Raw genomic sequence first — 15,370 nt, 5'->3', positions numbered from 1 at the left:
TATTGGTGGATATTCACATGGCTGAATATAAAATACTTGTTCAGGCTCTGTTATATATTCAGCATATATTCAGATGCATGCACTATCATGCAAACAGGCATACACACCAAATGCATTACAACTACCATTCTATGCTACAGATACCTATTAAAGACATTTCATATTTTAAAAAATACATGCTGGCAGCAACCCAAGACATGAAGAAGACACAAAAACACACACTCCCAGCCAAAGCAAACTTGTAATTTAAATTGCAGAAAGTCATTTCATTTCTTCCCCTGCCATTGAGCAAGCACTTTTTGGCCCATTTATCCCCAAAATCTGAAACTCTGTTTTATATGGCATCTTTAGTCAAATACAATGTTTTGACTAAAGTTAATAAACACATTGTGTTTATTGTTGCTGTTGACTTATTCTTTTTTTAAATCAGACCCCATCGTTTTCTAACTGTAATGAAGAGCTGCCTATCTAAACATATCAATAACAATGGGGAATAAGGGCTGAACCAATAGCTAAATGGCTATCACGCAAATGCTGCAGTAATTCTCCAGTTCGATTCCCAACCAACTGAACCCTTACCTCATGTCATTTTCCTGTTATATTTACCTACATTTCCTGTCTCCACTTGTCCGGTCTTAAAAACATCAAATGCCAAAAATAAAAAGTGGGGGGTCGCCTAATAAACAGATGTGGCCATTTTTTTCCTCAAAACATTTATCACATATATGCTATACATATTTATCTCAGGGTTCATGTTCAACCAGCAAAAGCAAACAATCAGACCCCACAACACCACTATTAGAGCAGCTAAAATTAATTTGTTTACTACAACAACATTATTATAGCCAATAGGAATTATAGTCAAAACTACAAAAAATAATCCCAAAATTGTAATCAACCTAAATTTTTGTTAAGACTGCATGAGTGTGAAAACTGGCAAGGAAGCGACATCATTAAGTCTCCATGCAATGAATGGGTGCATCTGTACTCACAAAGAGCATGTCTTATTTACAAAATCCCCTGGTGTTTATTTATTAGGGTGGTCAGGGTTGCTCTCTGAACTTCAGACAAATGTTTGTTGTCTGAACCATCTGTCTGGCACCAGAGCAGAGAAAAGAGGGAAATAGAGAGAGAACAGAGACAGGAGTAAAAGAGGAGTAAAAGAGAGGTGGAAAACCCAAGAGGTGGTGGTGATGGGGGGGTTGAGATGTTCATGGCCAGCTCACTCTCTATTCATGGAGCTTAACCACCCGTGAGATAGGCCTGGAATACCAAACACAGACACCTCGCCTCCTCCTTCTCCCCCTCCTCCTGGGCTCTCCCCACATCTTCGTCCCCGCCCTCCTCATCTCCAAGGCAGTTTCCAAGGCAACTCTACAGGAGGTCAGGGGTCAGGTGTGGTGTAGGGTGGGGTGGGTGGGTGTCTGAATGTGGGTCCATCTGGATGAGTGACCTGACATAATCAGATATCAATCCTACACTACAAGTGGGGAGAGAGACAGAGCGAGAGAATGCTGAGCTGATTAGTAAAGCCTGAGTTTACCATTGATGTCTACTTGTTTATGATGCAGTAGTGTTAGCGTGTGTGTGTGTGTGTGTGTGTGTGTGTGTGTGTGCTTGTGCGTCTTAACCCTTCTTAATATTGACATTTAGTGTGCCGAACATAACGGAGAAAAAAAGGAAGACGATGGAGCAGGAAAGATGTCAAGTGATGAAGATGAACTCTTTCTCTAAAAGATGCCAGATGGTTTCTTTGTAAAGTTGGCACTCTGCCACATGAGAATTAAACAGTAGGATACAGGTCCTGATCAACTAGGGATAAATCAGTAATATTAGATGTTTTTCAAATAAAAGCAGACAATACTCAACACATTTTAATGTAACCATTTTGACCTGACCCAACTAATAACAAAGAAATTCATACTTCTCACGATGTAAAATTGTGAGACGTACTATTACTTTGCTAGCTGAATTTTACTTTGACACTGCAGAAATCTTAAAAACCTCATGATTCTCTGGCAATTACACCAATTCCTGCCAACACATATATTCCTAACATAACATAAAAAGTTTTTTGTTTTTTTCTTCAAATTGTTAATTTTGGATTGTCAATTGAATAAGAAAATAATGAACAACAGCTGCCTCACAATAGATCTGAATTACTTTTAGAAAGCGTTCAGTCCCATCATTAGGTCCATATTTCACTTGATTTAATAGGTTGGTTCATTACCAAATCACCCTAAAAACAAATCTGCTTGTTAAATGTTACCATGCTAACAAGCTAAACTAGGATGGTGCACATGATATGCATCATACCCGCTTGTTACCATTATCATTCTAATCATTGTGATCAAAATTTGGCCATTAACAGTATTAAATAGTCAGACAGGGATTATTAAAACTTATTGAAATGCTAATATTTGCTAATACCATCTAAGCCCCTTTCTATGACGATGACTCTGGAACCCTGAGGTGTTTTAATGTTTTTAGCACACACTCTCATCAAGGGATGATGGTCTTAGCTCATCTAGCATATGCACTTCCATGATGACAGGCTCGTCTCATTGCCTGCCTCAGAAGGACTGCTTTAAGCCACATCATCCAATTTGCTGACCTCTGAGGCTATGTTTGCATTGATTGTGTTGCCAAGATTCCCAGTGGCTTGGTGAAGGAAAACGTATACAGGACATATAAATTGCAGAGGCAGCCATTTTAAATCAGCGTAAAAATATAGGGTTTTTTTGTTTGTTTGTTTGTTTGTTTGTTTGTTTTTCTCTTCTGTGGTATGAGTAATTAATTTGCATGTGTACAGAAGACATTTTGTCTGTTTTCATGGTTTGTTCAATTTTCCTGACAAGCTTACACTTGTAATTTTGCAAATAATGACTCGCTACTCTTAGCAATAAAGGTGCATATTACATGACACTTTTCTACAAAGACAGTCCTAAAATGACAAATGTCAGCATTTGTTTCAGCCTAGTCACGCAACAAATAGCAACAAAAAATGGTGTGGCCTATCTGTGTTTCTACCAATCACTATTATATCTGGCAGAGTTAAGGAAAATAGTGACAGAACTGTTTTAGTGAGGCAAGTTGTGTCATTCCAATGGCTTATTCACAAGCAACAAAAGTGGTCGTGCTGCCTTACTTTATATTGCAAATTATTGGCAAAACTTCAAATGTTCAGTTTTCAATATGTATGTATATATATATATATGTGTGTGTGTGTGTGTGTGTGTGTGTGTATGTATGTATGTGTGTGTGTGCGTATATACATATATATATATACGTATATACATATGACTGTTCAACAAATGGCTATAGGTTGTAACATGAATGTGTGATCTTGTTTTGATTCTGTTTAGCCATCTGAAGTAACTAAGTACACAGGTCTTTATAGAATATGAGCATGTACAGCTAATGATTTGAGGCATCATCAAAAAAATCTAACGAAAACCAACTGCATCTCCTTCAGCTTCTGGAACATTGAGGAAATGGAAGCCATGCAGATGGGAGTGTATAATACGTGGGTGATTTCAAATGAAAAAAGCTCTAATTATGCTGTAAAACACAGCCAGAGGCAGCAGAGTACAATGCAGTCCTACAGAAGGAGACAGTGTGACTTAAACACTGTCAGCTGTGCTCACACCGTCAGCTTATTCAACCACTGTTTACAACCCAAATCTGGCCTCTCTCTCTCTCAAGGCATTATCAGTTTCTCTTCCCCCTCTTTATCTCTCCCTGAGATGGTTAAGTGTGGGAGAGTACATATTTACCTTTGAAAGGTGAGAAATTTCACCGTTGCTTGTTGGTAAATATGGACTTTGTTGGTATCAGAATCAAACACAATTTATTACTTACAAAAACTGCAACATAAGGAGAAAAGTCTCACTATCCCAACAGATCTATGTATTTGGTCGTGGTTAGATTAAGTTGATAATAAGCTAGTGCAGTGATAATTACCAAAAAACTGACACAAAACTACATGACAGGTCTCTTTCAAATCAAGGTTTATGCCTTCAAAGTGGGAAAGCCCGGAAATTAAATATGTGCCCATATTAAAAAAATATATATTTCTTAGTTCTATTTTGAGAGACACTTTAAAACTCCAGAACTCTGTTCTATTTGGATTAGGCAGTGTACCACTGTTTTTTGTTATAGTGGTACAACTTACCATACTTGCTCATTCACTTACACAAGTTACTAAAGTAGCTTTATTTTATATTCGTTTTTGTGACCAAGTATTTCATATTAAAATGTTTTCTCAGAATATAATTGACTTCTGTATTATCAGCGTTTGTTAATGAATGGCTTCATTTCCATATTCAGATTTCAACAAACCTATATTCTGAGACTATTTGATCTACTTGTCCAGACTCTTATGATGAAATTTTAGGCTTTTATCTTTAAAAGCTCCTGTTTTCATGTTGTTCAAACATAGCCTCAAATTTCAATGTGTGAAAAACATGAAGAAGGTGGGTCAACTGGTAATAATGCAACCACATGTACACAACTTATTACCTGCTATTCTTTTATTGGAGAAAAGTTTTCACACACCTACTCATTTAAGGAGCTTTCATTATTTTATAGTATTTTCAGCATTGTAGAACAAAACTTGCAATAGCAAAACTATAATGACAAAAGGTGTAAACAAATAAAAATATGTGACCTCTGGGTCTCACAAATATATATAGATGTGTAGATGTATAGATTCTGTTACTTGAATTGTGATCTGTCTTCAGAACAGGGAACTCTTGGCCTTCCTTTCCTGCAGCGGTCATCATGAAAGCCGTTTCACCAGTCTTTGATGATTTTGGGGAGTTAGAATTTTCTGGACTGACTGAACTTGACATGTCTTGAAGTAATGGTCAACTGTTTATTCTCTTTACTTAGTTAAGTTGTTCGTTCCATAATATGGATTTTCACAGTGGCTGGACAGGGCTGTTTGCTGTATACCAGCACTACCCCAACACAACACAAGTCACTGGCTCAAATAACAAGACTTATTTGTTCAATAAAAAACACTTCTGGTAAAAAGCTCAACAAGCACTGATGACAGCAAAAAAAAAAAAAAGAAAGAAAAGAAAAGAAAGTCAAGGTCCATAGATTTTTCTCATTACTTTCATTTTTCACCTCTGGTTTTCATGGTTTTCATTTGAGGTTGAAGTTTGTTCTGTTTCAGTAATTTTTTCTGAGAACTGTTAGGACACTGACTTTGCTTAAAAGCTGAGCAAAAACGAAAAATAAAAAAAGAAAGAAAGACAAACCGAAACCACAGGAACAGAAAATCTATACATAAACGCTTTAGAAAAAGCTTTTTAACACTGAAATGTTATACATTTTTAAATATTTGTCTAAAACAGACAAACTAAGTTTATTCTATTTGATGAGAAAGGCTGCAATCTAAGTACATCTTGAATCAATTCCTATTTAAAAGATCAGGACTAACTTTTCATGCCCTGTTTTCTCATGCTGTAAAATATGTTTCTATTAGCGATATTTTTAAAAACACAAATGAAATTTGATTTTAAAAAACAAAAACAAAAACAGCATAAAGCAGTTTGTTTTACACCTGACAGTGTTACAGATCTAATGAAGTTATGGCTCCAAGTATCTAAATCCACAACGGAACTCTTACTTTTCAATTTGGATCATCTAAGAAATGTATTTTTTTCAAATCTGATTTTTCAGACAGCTTTTAGCTAATTGTGGTCATATGTGACTTTGTATCTGTATTTCAGTGCATATTTGCGACTTGCAAATGTGCTTATCAAAATTAACTGTATGCTGTTTTGTTCTTAACAAAACACTGAGAGGAGGAGAAGCAACTGTTTGTACTTGCCCTGCATATGAATTTTATCATGTGATACAGTCAAGTTAAAGTCAAAGCTCATAAATTCCCAATAGAAAGCCTTTTGTCTTGAACCTTTGCTCTTACCTTAACTAAGCAGAGTTGTTCACGTGATATTCAGCTCACAACAAAAGCATAGTGTTACCTGTCTGGCAGTGATTAGACCATCTGACCTGACCTCCCAGTGCTTCATGTGATATCATTCGAACCTCGTAAGCAGTAATTAATGAACCCTGTTCTCTTTTATTAGGACTGTCATTGACAAGACACGACGCAATTAGTTTGAGCATATTACTTCCATTAATTACCACAAGTGCAGAACATTTAGGAAGCCATCAAAGGTGAGACTCATCATCTGGTATATCCTGTAGTGCCAGCTCCATTGTCTTTTGCCTAATGTGGATGCTTCAAACAAAACAATCTTGTCAAGAAAAACATTGCTATTACAGTGTTTATAAAGAAAAAGGACCTTAAGGGGGCCCTGTGAAAAAGTGCCTTACTGGAAAATTTAAGAAAAAAAACAAAAAAACAAAACACCCCCCCCCCCTAAAAAAAAAAACAAAACACAAAAACAAGACAATTAAAAGTAAAATAAAATAGAGGACGGTAACATAGGCATACATTTATTAAAGCTGCATTCACTATTCTATATTTTTAAATTGAAAAACAACTTTTGTTTTGGAGTTAAATTAGTTAACTAAAGTGTAAAGATTTAGTGAGGAGTATTAATACCACCAATTGTTATTCTACATGAAAGCCTGCGTTAGAAACATTTACTCATCTCCTTATACTGTGAATGTACCGTAAGGGTTGTTCTTTTTCACCTCGACGCAGCTGGTCAGAACATAGGTTTCAGAAATGGTTGGATACAACAAGTGTGTGTGTGTGTGTGTGTGTGTGTGTGTGTGTGTGTGTGTGTCTAAAACTGTAGGCCTTCTTGTTTTAAACTTGACTGCCACCTGTTTCATGCCCTCTTGTGCAGCGATCCATCACACCCAGTGCTCCCATCACACCGGGACCACTCCCCAGAAGTCCTGTTGCGTAAACATGTCAAGCATCGTTTGTGATCGGCACTGAATGTCCGCAAATTGGTCAAAATGGTGACCCTTTCACTTAGATTTTATTTTGGGGAAGAAGAAGAAGTTACAGGGAAAATATCGAGTAGGAGAGTTACAATTGTATTGCTGTGGCCAAAAACTCATGCGTCCTAATGTGCTTTAAAACTGATATGCATTGTATTAATTTGTATAGCCCATGTAGTTCTTTCCACACAAACGACAAACATTTAAAATGTCTCAGTAATGTCCTAAATACAACTGGACACTGTTTCACTAAAAGTTACTTAAACAGGAGAAAATGCATTTGCTAAAGATTGTTTTTGGTGGCAGATTAATTCACATTTTGTGCTTTACATCTACATTTCAAACATGATTTTTTTTGCCAAGTCATCTTCCTTGCCTTGTTGACTGCAGTGTTACCCTTTTGATAATGCTTTTAATTAGTACAGTTTCATCAGCTGGGTTTGTTTCGCCGCTGAGAGGAATGCTATTCTGGTTGTGACTTCTTTTTTGCAACCGTTTTAACTTAGCTGTGTATACACCGTGTGATCAGTCTGGTTTAAAGGTCCTGTGTTGTGAAAATTTAATTTCATGGTGTTTTGTTTTCGTTATAAGCTTGAAGATGTAAAATTAAAACTTGTTAAATTATGAAGATATTTACCTCTGATATTCCTGCAACAAGTTATGTTTTGCTTTCATAGCTGCTTGTGTGTTGCTTGCTGATGTGACTAACGTACACTCACAGGTCAGAGCTATGTAGAGATTGTAATGGGACAATCAAAAATGGTGGAATTCTTAAGACTGATTTAAAACCACTGAACAAAGACTGGAAGTGGTAGCCTGCTGTGTTTTCATGTCACTTGTTATGCTTCAGAGCAACCTAAGCGAGGCCCATGCTTTCTTTTTGTTTTCTGTGCACTCACATACTGTATTTTAAATGCAATCACATTTGCGATAAAGTTGTTCTCATTTACACATTTTTCTGTTTCTGTTATCCGACAACAACGCATGGACAAAACACTGATTGTCATTTTGCCAATTAAAACTATAACTTAACCAGTCATTTCCATGCTGCTGCTCTGCACCGCTAAAGAAGTGTTTTTTATAAATGCAGCATTGTCCGACAAATTCACTATACACATGAGTTAAAATTGATGGTTGTGCTGTGGTGTTGTTATTTCAAGTAAAATGATTACTCATAGAGAACATTAGAAGCAATAGAAAGTCCCGGTCCCATATACTGAATTAGCAGTCAACTGCTTTGCTCCTCACTGTCAATCACAAATGTCGAGAGACTTCTTCCTCAGCAGAGTATGGAGATACAGATGAAGTAGAACAGGTCTACAACCAGGTGTTATACAGTCATGGTAAAATAAATAATCTTTTCAATACTTTGAGCTAAGAACTTGAAAGATACATACTGGTGACATGTAAAATTTTCTTGAATTTCCTCAGAAGGGGCCAATATGTTGCAAGTGACTAGACAGGTCTACATAGTGTTAATTGTATGGCTGGAGTCTGAAGTGAAAGTCGACATTAATTTAAACCAGGTTGTTTCAGTTAAGTGCACATTTCAGCAGGGTTGATGGAACAGCCCCCTCAATGAGAATGACTGGTATAGAATGCAGAGAGAGTGACAGAAGAGTGGAGAATATGTTGAGCTGGTAGAGGAGTCACAGTGGAGGAGAAGTGAAGACATCAGCTGGTGGTCAGAGTTTTGTTCCACAGCTATGAAGAAAAGCTGTTGGAGGCAGGTACAGAGGAGTGTTTTTCCTAATTGCAAAAAAGTAAGAGTTTGATTCATGAGACAACATGAATTCAGTCTGAATCATTTTACACACACACACACACACACACACACACATATATATATATACATGTCTTTTTGTTTTACTTTTGCAGTATAATTATGCGTTGTCATGCAGCTTTGTTTTTCTATGTATGGTTGTAAGTTGACTTTTCAATTCAATTCAATTTTATTTTATTTTTATAGAGCATATTTACAACAACAAGTCATCTCATAGCGCTTAACAAAGGCAGAAACACCCAACAATCCAAAACATTTGGATTCCCTATAAGCTTCAGCAGTCCGCAAGCAGTCTGCAACAGTGGGAAGGAACCGAAAACCCCCGCAGGGGAAAAAAACCTCAGACAGAACCAGGCTCAGGGAGGGACGGCCATCTGCCTCGACCGGTTGGGTGGATGTGGGATGAATTACTTTTGAGAAGTGCTGTTCAAAAAATCATTCTGATTATTATCAAGCTATTTTTCCTGTGGAATCTCTGGATGTTCTTTCTGTGTCAGTCAGCACTTAACTCACCGTGAAGACATTTTTGAAACAGAAGCCTGCTTTGACAGGCAAGCCCTGCCCCCCAACAGATCTAATGGGCTCTTAGTTGGTTTAGTCCTGCTGAGAGGTTCTCTGCAGGGTTACTCATGTAGCCCTCACACTGACAAGGCCATTCCTGCTCTTCTTTCCCTCTCTTCTGACCCACCATGATCAACAGGGGGTTGCCACGGCAGTTAGGTTGTACTGACATCTCTGTGCCTCATGAGACACATGCAGACACATTCTTGGCATTTAGCTGTTGTTTGACTGATGAAGCTAGCATTCTATGTGATTGTAAACTGAAAGTTAAACTGTTGCAATGCCTGAAAATTATTGATAGATTAACAAATGATGAAAGCAGTACCTGAAATTATGTTGTAAAAACAGAATGACACTCTTGTCCATATCATATGGTGTTAGTGATCACTGGTATGTTTAAAACTCTTGACTTACCCAGGGAAAAACGAAAACTGCATCTCCACATTTCCTGGGGCCATCTGATTTATTGGTTGTTGGTCTGTTATGCACATGGATCTGAGTTAGACACAGCTTAAGCTAGATACAGAGTTGAGCAGATTCATTTCCAATGTTTGAGGCAGAATTGATTGGTTCATTTGTGCATAAGAGCCTGAACTAGAGTCAGAGATGAAAGGTTGGTAAGACAGTAAGGCAGCTTTTCAGAGATGTCCCCTCTCAATATGATATGTATAAAGAAAATTTAGAGCATTGTGCAGTATGGCAATATAATTTATTTAGCAGCTATTCCTAGAACTTTTACACAACGTTGAGTAAATTCCTTTTTTTTTTTTTAAACTCCGGAATGCCCTCTGATTGTACATATAAAGCTGCACTAATGAACAATTTTGTATTAACAATGGTTCAGAATGTGTTATGAAAAGGGAGTCACATGACATCACAGAGAATTCCCAGTCAACTACAGCTCTGTCAGGTCTACAGCTAATTGATTTTGCTGTCAGGCCCACAATTTTCCCATAGTTTATAGGTAAAGAAATAATAAAAATAATATTTTAAAAATATGCAGTGTAAGCTGTTTTTTAGGGCTGAACAATGCAAAAAAGTAGGATTTATTTAAAAGGCCAGCTAAAACAAATTAGGATTCCTTCATTTTATTTATTGCTAAATTATATTACTGATACTTTAATAATGTAGTGCAGAGCTGAAGTGGCACACCACTAGTTATTGGACATTTTTCAGGCCATCAGTTTTGGGCTGGTATTTATTTCATCTTAGTTTATACAGAAACAAATACATGGGTCAACATTTCCAGGCAACAGCTGTAATCATAGGTTGAAACCAGGATGCCAGAAATACATTTTAAAAAATCCTATGATTTACAAAGTAATTAAGACTTTGATATGACGGACAAATTTACACACTAGTGCACATAAACCCTGTCAACATATGTGTTTGGCAAATATTTATGACAGCGTTGGAGTGACTACAGCAATTGTTCCACTCTTGGTTGTCAAATGATTGTCCAAGATTTTTTGCCGACCAACCAACCTCACCCTTAGCCATTACCATGGAAACTCTCCGTGCTGCAGCATCATGAGCTGTTTTGTCAACTGGCCCATTGAAGGAAACAGGCCAGTGTGCCACATATACAGCCAGACAACCAATGTTTGCACTGACAGCATGTGCCATTGGGAAATAATTGTCAACAACAACAGCAAACAGTCCATTCAATGTGAATTTTTATGAGTAGATACTGGCACAAGTCCTGAACATGTAGCAGAAGAAGCAGATGGATATTAAGGTCTAATGGGTTGTTTTTGGTAAGAACCAAGTGTTTCTCATACTATCACTGCTGCACAGTCCTGACACACAGGAATGCTTGTGAAAGAAGTAATAGCGGACCATCACTTATGGCAATTGTTGATTTCAGCATCTTTCTGCCGAAATCTGCATGAAACCTGAGCCTACATCAGATAAATCATACTCATCGTACTAAACTTTTTACATACTTTTTCGAGCTAATCCTTGTCTTGAAGTTAAGGATCCAACTTGCCGACTTCCCTTACCTGCCTTGTTCCAGTGTGCCACAGCGTTAGCTGTATATGTATATTTCAAATCTTTTTGAATAAACAATGGGTCAAATGATTATGTGTAATGTAGCAGGTGTTGCTTGTTGTGGCAAATAGATTTCCAACTCTGCAGTACTCATCAGCAATGCAAAACATTTTAGCCTCTTTTGGCCAGTTGTTTTGGGTTTTTAGCCTGCAACGTCCCTGTTTTTCTTCACCCTCATCTCTCTCATCAGCTGCACACAACGTACTTAGCACCAAACAGCAGGCAGACAATGTGGTGCTCAACATAGTGAAGAATAATGAGATGCATATTTCTCTGAGGAGCCTGTGTTTCTACTGTTTTAACTTCCCCTGTGTATGTGTTTCATTGTTTGTGCAGAAACTCATCTTGTTTCTCTAATTTAAGCCTGGAGTCTGGCAGGTTATAACAGCACAATGGAATGGGGATGCAGCTGTGCCACACTTCATATTTAACTAATGTCACTTTAAAACAGCAGAGGGGAGAATCTTTAATTTTGTTAAATGACTAATGCCTTGACTCCTGTCTCCTCATGGTCTTTTATACCACCTACATTGAATTGAATCGAACCTCTGCTCACATCTCTGGTGGGAGGGACTAAGAGGTGAGGAGAGGAACTGAGGGGAGGAATTGAGGATGTGCAATTATGAATTTACAAAATGTGTCTGTATCTGTGGGCGTAGCACTTCTTCTCCCGGGCTCATGATTACATCAGCCTACACCTCTGCCTGTAGTCATCCCAACAGTACTACACAACTTCAGCCTGGTTCCTCATCCTCTCTCTGCCAGATTGTTCAATGAGCCTTTATAGAATGAGAACTGCTTGCAATTTTGTTCTGTTTTTGACTCCTTGTGTTCTGGACTTTCGGATTAATCCTGCTTGTTTAGATCCACTACTCACTTCATTTGCTGTCCTGCCTTATTCTGCTTCAAGTCTGCCTTTCTTCTTCTGCCATCGGCATCTCGAGCAGTCTCTAGCATATCTCCCTGCTCTGTCTGCTCAGCCTCCTGACCGCTTGCTACTCTCTCTCCAGCCACACTTCCTCTTCAGCCCACTCCACCATCAGTTGCCTTCAGCCTTTTGCCTTCACCTGCCATCACCATCATTCAATTTCACCTCAGTTCCACTCCTTGAACCTCACAATAAAAAGATACAGCCTTTGCAAGTTTGAGTCTGTGTTCTGCATTTGAGTTTACTCTATTACTATCACATTCAACAGCTAGCCTAAATAAGATGGGTAAGGATTTTTTTAGTTTTTCACTACACAACACCTTCCACAAAACACAGTTATTTGTTGTTAGTATACGTACAAGTTTTTATTAGTGAAGCTCTGACCTTCAAACAGAAGATGTCACCGATCTCAGGTTTTCAGAGTTCTATGAAGCAGAGTAATTTATATATTTAAATGATTTTGCTTACAACCTTTTCACAGTAAAGTATTTTAAAAAATAATAATAAACACAAAATACACCTTTATATAATTTGTAAAATTTACAGTTACTTACAGATGTCTGACATTTTTCCCCCAAGATCTCATTGATATATTTCATGTTTCTACAGCAGCCCAGTGGAAATTATATAGTGACATTTACCAAATCCAAATTTGCAGTTTGGCTGGAAAGATGAGGAATCTCCAGAATGTGTGTGTGTGTGTGTGTGTGTGTGTGTGTGTGTGTGTGTGCCTCCATCTTGTTTTAGAAAATGTTGCCGCAGATTAATATAGCTCGATATATGAAAGTATTTTTTCTGCTTCACAAGTTGCCAATTTCTTTCCTGGAAAACTAATTTTGCATTGTAGCAGCAGGGTCAAGACAGCTAAGGGAACTATTTGAGATTTCCTCATCAATTGCAGCTTCTCTTGGGGCCACTAAATCAATGTATTTTGACAGTTGTGCTTTGATGGCTTCATCATTTTAATGCCCCAGATGTGCTTTTTAATGGTCTGATTCATGTCTAGCACAAAAACTTCCTTGTCATCAGCTGCCTCAGGTACCTCTACACCTGCAATCTTGTCGTTATCAAAACCCTCCAATATCAAAGAAAACATTGCTCTGAACTAAACCAGTAATCAGCTGTGCCACCTGACAGTGGCAACAGGCCAAACAGGCACATTTCTGTATTATTGTCTCTGGGTTCAGGCATTAGAAAACTCAAACAACACTGCCATCTTTAGGTCAATATACAAGATTTCTTCCTCCCTTTTTGGAGAGATATAAGACCAATCTCATTTCACTATTTTCAGCCTCCTCAACTCCTCTCCTCACATTTCCTTGCCTCCTCTAATCGAATCTCTATGCGACTAAGACGCGAGGGGAGGAGTCAAGGAAAGGAATTGAGGATGTGCAATTAGCAAAATGAGATAAGGGGATAGTTTGAGGAGTGTTGAAAAGGCAGAATATGACAGGTAACTGCAGTAGTGTCAAGAAAATGGTAGGATTTATAAAACATTAAAAAAAGAAAAATGTAACGAATGTTTTTCACAGTAGAGCACAAAGTGAAATAGATTTTACTGTTACTCTTTTGCCATTGTATTGCTTAACAGAGAGAGTGGAGGGAAACAACATTACAGTATGTATTGTGTAAAATGGTTAACCATATATGGACAGAGTATGTGTACAGCGTAATGAAATGAAAGGACTTTTACTACTCATTTAATTACAGCTTAAGAGCAATGCTTTAGACAAGATAATGACAGCAATAAGTCAAATTGTAAACACTCTTTTCAGGAAAAAATCAAGGCTAAATGATATTTTAAGATCTTGTCTAAATTTACTCTTAACACTTAACTCTTCTTCTTTTTTCCTCTCTGCTGGGATCCCTGATAGTAATGGCTCAACACCATACGACACGAACCTCAACCCCAGTGGTCCGGTGGCCCCACAGGGCAGGCTGGTGGTCCTTGGCCAGTGTTTGTGAAAGGGCCCCAAGCTGCCCTGCACCGTGGCAAATGAGGCGCGTGACTCATCAGACCAAACCTGGGATTAGGGTAATGATCTGGCAAATGGTTTTGAAATTGTAATTATCTGCCCCTCAGCTGGATCTGCTGCGAGAGGGGAAGAGATGTGTGGAGTGACAAAAGAGAGAGAGAGAGAGAGAGAGAGAGCAAGAGAGAGAGAGTAGAAAACAAGCCAAGGCAAATGTTAAGTGAGTCAATTCAAATTTTATTTATATAGACCAACAGCACAAATCACAAATCTGCCTCTGAACTATACAATATATGACATACAGATTAGAAAAAATGCCCCCGAAATACAACACAATACAGAGATGAAAAGGGAAGAAACACACACTTTGCATAGCATTCAACAAAAGACAAGCTGAAATAGATGGAATCACTATAGAAATGAACAAACATAACACTATCTAGTGCTCTAGTCTCATCCAGAGTGATTATTGAGAGCAGTTATCTCTCTTGCCAAAATGATTGAAAAGCGTAGCTTTTTATATGTGCAGTGTCCAACAGTTACAGGAAATTACTCAGTCTGTCCTCCTGTTATGTGTTGTGGGAGGTAACTAAACACCATTCAAAACTGAGAAAAATGTTGGCCATTGAGTCAGTACTGTTGATGTTTGCTGCCATCTGCAGGAAGATGCACAGAGAAACATATGACACTGGATGCTTAAACTTTGGTAACTCAAATTGGGTTCTGGTTGCTTACAATAGCAATTTCAGCACAGCAGAAAAGATCAGAATATTAGGACAGCAACAACATTACCAATAAAAATGCTAGAAATTTTGACAAATTCACTAAATAAATGTTGTTTTCTGAGTTTGAGTTTTTGGACAAAAAGTTAATAACCAACAAAAATATCTTTACAGTTTGAACACATGAACATTTGTGTTGAAATGAAAATATCTGAAGTTGCTCTGGTGTCCATAAAAGATGGTTTTGTCATGAATTAATGAATTAATAGAACTTCCTGCATCATTTGATGGTTTCATTTGATGGTTCTCAAGAATTTCTTTGAAGCTAGATGAAATAATCTGCCATCTTTCTAATTTGTGGAAGTCCCTGTCCGACTGTAAGACTTCTGTGCTTGCATAGACTTAATAGTTTTGCTTT

Source organism: Stegastes partitus, unplaced genomic scaffold (assembly GCF_000690725.1).
Source record: "Stegastes partitus isolate 25-593 unplaced genomic scaffold, Stegastes_partitus-1.0.2 Scaffold162, whole genome shotgun sequence".
Taxonomy (NCBI): domain Eukaryota; kingdom Metazoa; phylum Chordata; class Actinopteri; family Pomacentridae; genus Stegastes; species Stegastes partitus.
The sequence above is the reverse complement of the archived record's forward strand: the minus strand, read 5'-3'. Positions refer to the sequence as shown.